This window comes from Impatiens glandulifera, chromosome 5 (genome assembly GCF_907164915.1).
Source record: "Impatiens glandulifera chromosome 5, dImpGla2.1, whole genome shotgun sequence".
NCBI lineage: Eukaryota > Viridiplantae > Streptophyta > Magnoliopsida > Ericales > Balsaminaceae > Impatiens > Impatiens glandulifera.
Window position 1 is genome coordinate 42,587,414 of NC_061866.1, and position 5,631 is coordinate 42,593,044.

The following is a 5,631-nucleotide window of genomic DNA, read 5'->3' on the forward strand; positions in this document are numbered from 1 at the left end:
ATAGTTAAGTGTGTTTGCGGGCTACATATTTAATTCGTTGTCCCATTTTTATTCCCTCTTATAGCCTAGCGGCAATAAGAGGTGGATATTAACCCTAAGTTCCTGGGTTCGAGCTTGTCAGACGGCAAGTTCCGCGCCTAGTTAAATGGTTAAGTATGTTTGCATGCTACATACTTAATCCGTTGTCCCATTTTTTAAAGGACGTGACTCCAACAAATCTTACTCGTTCTTAGTGGCTCAAATGACACCATAAGGTGTTTTCTTTGAATTATACTTCTAGCACCATATCATGGTGCACTAAAGTGAAAAACAAAAGTTTTGTATATATCTTCCAATTAAGATTTGTTGGAGGTGCAGTCAAAGATAGTTGATAATATATAATATTTTAGAAACATGAAAATACCTTATAAATATTCTTTATACATATGTTATGCAATAGTTATACTGTCTATTTTTTAAACCGAATTGAAAAGATCCTAATAGTGAATTGATATGCTAGTGTCTTTTATGGATTAGTTGAGATGTTCAATAAGTTGATTTAGACACCCTAGTTACAAAAAAAATGAAAATAATAAACATTCCTTAAACTTGGACACACATGCATTATTTATTAACAAGTATTTAGTATTTTTCAAAGAATTAAAAATATTATCCATTGAAATTGTGAAAACCAAGTTAAATATAGTTACTATAATCCCCCTTTCATGAGCATTACCATCATGGCCTCCACCAATCTGACTTAATCATAACTAATTAAGGCCTTAATGACCCTTTTATATATAAAATAAGGCAAAACTTAAACATGATTATCTTCGTCATTAACGTAACTTTCATCCCATCATTACTTTAATCCTCACATAATACCTACAAAAGTATGACTAATAGTTTATCTAATTCACCGGAATCTAAGACGATGGTTAGTTGCAATACCAACAAAAACAAATGATAAAGTATTAAAAAGCGCAAGTCGGCTCACAAATGGGGTCGTTACACGCGTCATAAAGTTCTTGATTATTGGATTAATTAACGATAAACAATTCTAATCCTAATTAATTAGATTGATTAATTGGGGATTGGAAAGTAATGATATGATTAAATATGTCTGGCTAGCTGTTCTTAAGAAGTCATATTCATTAATCTCTAACTTCAACATCATGTGAAGTCCGAAGATAATTTTGTTTAGTAGGCATTTGTCTTAATGACAAATTATATTTAATTTATTATTATTATATGTTTAGGACTTTGTAACAGCTCCATCACACGATTTAATTATTGTTTTTATTGAATTATTTATGTCATTGACTTGTTTTTATTCTTCTTATTTTTGTAACTTGTCTGGCATGACTTATTACAACTTATTAATTAAGTAAATAATTAGATAATAAGATGTTTAATTCTAGTGAGATCTAGATTAGTTTATTGGGGGTCTTGTCAAGGTACTTCACATAATATTTTTACTTTATTCGCTTTCAACAGAAAAATTATAATTTGAATTAACTGTGTAATCTATATACTGTTAGGTTTTTTTTTTTTTAAGAAATGAAACACATAAAAAAAACTTAAAAAATAAGTACACTAAACACTCAAAAATAAATAATAAAGAATAAACAATGTTTTTCGACTATAATATAAATGGTGTCCCATTTCCAATATTTGCTCCACGTAGATTTTCTGAATGACCAAAATTGATCCGAACTAGAATCGGGTGGGGATGCAAAATTCTTTGCATACTACTCTCTTTCATTTTATATCGAATATAGAAAACAAAACAAAAAGTTGTCACCCAAGTTGTTCTTTCGATTGAACATCATTCTTAACTTTAAGGCTATGCTATCCTTAAGGTGGAGTTAAATGAAATAATCTTATCAACGTCTGAATGATAAATAATAGATCGAACCGTCAAATCTAAAAAATTGGGTGTGAATTAAAATGTTGTTTAGCATCATGAATTGAGCTTAGTAATAGATAGAAAAAAAAATAGTTTTGTAAAGAGATTCATAATTTCCAAACCCTAATATATTAAATTACATAGCTTTGCTCAAGTTGAAAAAGTCATATCTAACAGAGGTTAAAATCTGAAATTGATTAAAAAACACACTTGTTCAGTCTTCCATCAGATAATAAACTCGAGTTTCAGAAATAAAAAGAAAAAACTTGATAAATTTATTTAAAGCAGTTAATGTTAATTAGTTCATGAGAATTAGTAATAATGAAATATTGTAAATTTAAAAATAAAAACAAATTTTTGATTTGGGAAACGGGCCACCCCGTTTTGGGTCTATAGAATTAAGAGTTCCAACAGGCCCAGGAGAAGAAAGCCCAATCAATGAAAAAAAACCCTAAAACAACGCCGTTGCCGGGGATCGAACCCGGGTCACCCGCGTGACAGGCGGGAATACTTACCACTATACTACAACGACTTGGTGATTATGTTTTTTGAACTTGTTAAATAAAAACCGATTAAACAAACTGGTAGCGAAATGAAAATGAATTTAAACTGGTTTTTTTTTTTTTTCTAAAACATAATTACTTGCATACAAATTTAAAAAATAAAGAGCTTATTATTTAATTTTTTGATAAGCTAGAAAATTTTAATCATTTATTTTAATGTAACTTATTCATACTCTTTCTAAATAAGAATGATGACTTTTAACTTATTAAGAGAAATTCAAGTCACATATCCAAAAGGATTACCACATTATTATTTATCTTTTCTTTTCTTGAAACTCCAATACAATTTAGAGATAATTTTGATGACCAACACCTAAAATTTTGGTTAAGTCTAAAACCCATTGTTTTTATATCCAATAAGTGAACACTTAATATTTGGTTTTGACTAAAACCCATTGTTATTATATTCAATATGTGGACACTATTGGCTACTGGGCACAACAGATAGTCATCCCAAAGAAAGTAATGGCTGAACTCGATAGAATCATGAGAGACTATATATGGGGAACACAAGGCAGAGGAGGAAAAAAAGTCAAATGGGAGGATGTTTGCACTCCCATAGAAGAAGGAGGACTAGGAATAAAAAGTTGTGCTGAATGGAACAAAGCCCTCACCATCAAGAGCTTATGGGAGTTGGAGCAAAAAGCGGACTCCCTATGGGTCAAATGGGTGCATACAAGATTTATGAAAGAAGAGCAGAGTATCTGGACACTAAGCATCAACGAAAGAATGGCATGGTCATTGAAGAAAAATCCTAAAAACAAGAAAAAGATGCCTTTCAAATGGTGAAAACCACAATTGGAAATGGAAGAGGGGTACTATTCTGGCATGATCCTTGGCTGGATAATATTCCCATTATATTCAAAGAAGAAATGCAAGGAAACAGAGTTAGAAGAGAATACATCAAATACTCATTTAGAGACGTATATGAAGGTAGATGTGATTCACTTTTGAGGCGTATTCCAGAAGGTGATAGAATCCTAAACCTAATGAGGCAGAAGCAACTCAATGAAAATAATGATGAAATAAGCTGGAAAACAGAAAGCAATGAGAAGTTTATTACAGGAAAGGCATGGGAAATTGTTAGAACAAGAGGACAGGAGGTAGATTGGCATAATGTGGTATGGTCTCCAAAGATTATTCCTCGTCACCAATTTATTCTCTGGCTGGTATACAGGAAAAGGTTGACAACAAAAGACAGAATTCGAAAATATATAAACATTCCTGATATCAACTGTGTCCTATGTTCGGGAGTTGAGGAAAGCATAAACCATTTATTTGGGGAATGCTCTTTTGTAATACAAATCTGGAGGATGTATGCTGCAAACATGAACATCATCAACTTTCCAAGAATATGGGAAGAAATCCAAGAGTGGATGAAGAATAAAGCAAAAGGAAGATCCTTCTATGTAAGTATGTTGAAATGCTACTTTGGAGCAGTAATCTACAATATCTGGAAAGAAAGAAATTCAAGAACTCACAGTGGAAGAAGTAGAACCGCTGAAGATATTTGGAGAGATATAACTTCAGATGGAAATGCACTCATTCAATCCTGGAGAGGAATCGAAAGGAATGAAGAGAATAGAAAGTTCTGCCATATATGGGATATTTTGTTTGAGAAGGTCACAAGTAGAATAAAACTAAAAACGTTGTAGGCGCTAATTGATTATTGTTATTGTCTGTAATTCAATTATTGTTTCATTGTCAAATCTAGAAATTGTCTAGATCTGATCTTAAACTTTTGTATTTTTTTCCCTCTTTTCGGTTTTTTTAATGAAATGGCACTAAGCTGTTTTCCCAAAAAAAAAAAATATGTGGACACTCAATATTTTGGTTTTGACTATAAAACCCATTATTTTAATGTTGGGCACCTTAGAATATTTGTGTTTAGACTAAAACCTATTAACTACTTTAAAATATATATAATATTCATTTTTTCACCAAATTATAAGTGGACATAAATAAAAGTTCTCATAATCATATATAATAAATCCTATACCTAATTCATTGAAAATGATGGAAGTTTTGACCTTATCATCCAATCATCTATTAGTCATAATGCAAATGTTCTCACAACAAGATTAAGTCTTATTCCTACTTTGTTGAAAATGATGGAAGTTTGATATCTTATTATTAATTGGTCCAAATTTTGTTTCCCTTCCCCATAATCATATATAGTTTGGATTCTCTAAGAAGATGGATGTTGCTCTACTTTTGAAGGTCTTGTTTCTGGCATTCATGATCTTAATAACACTAGGGAAGGCATCTAGAGAACTAACTCAAGATGACAGTTCTCCATTAAGTAAGAACACATGATCTAGCTCTTTATAGTACCATTAAATTGTAGTCAAGAACATAATAATAAGTAAAATTTTGTCTATTCATTAAATTGTGAAGATCACAATTACATAACAGTTAACCCATAAAAAATGAATTAGTTCAATTTATAACGGTATAAAAAATCACTTAAATGACAAGTTTGTTGATGTTTTTGCCGAAACAAAATTAGTTTTCGAGTTTAATTTGTCATTCGTCCTATTATTTTCCGGCAGTGCTTATAAATATAAAATTTTAATATTTTAAAATATAGATGGATAGAATCAAAATTCTCTTTTGATTTTTAGTTTTTCTCGATATTTACCTTGATCTCTTCTTTTTTTGGGTGAAAATAGTTGAAAGAGATTACCCTCGTCCGCACAATTTTAAAACCAACTCTACATCGACTAGTGTTACGAACATTCCATAGCAAGAAATGGATACCTTATTCTTTCAGACCCTAGGTAATGTTTTTTTCTTTTCTTTCTGTAAACGGTGTTATATGTTTATGTATTACTTTGAATGTTCATATAACAAGATTATGTATTCATTCATAGTCATATACATTCTATATGAAGAAATTAAAAATATCAATTATCCTTATAGAATTCCGTGATTTTCAATTATAGTTAATATTTTAGTGTAAATCTTGATATGATACATAAGAAAGTGTAAAATAGACAACATTTACAACAAACATCAAAATTAAAAATAAAATAAAAATAAAAGAATAATGAATGAGAAAAATAAGTTAGAGTTTGTTCAATTGAAGTTGTTTAAACAACTCAACATAATCAGACAAACATCATCTCAATTTCCACTCATCTATTCATTAATTAAAATATTAAAATATTTTATATTTTA

The 5,631-nt window shown here is 30.1% G+C and overlaps 1 non-coding gene across 1 annotated transcript; it reads right to left on the reverse strand.

Annotated features, from left to right (window-relative positions):
- Positions 1-2,348: 2,348 nt before the first annotated feature.
- TRNAD-GUC lies at positions 2,349-2,420 on the reverse strand. The gene has a single exon. It is a non-coding gene; the product is annotated as a tRNA-Asp (tRNA).
- Positions 2,421-5,631: the final 3,211 nt, after the last annotated feature.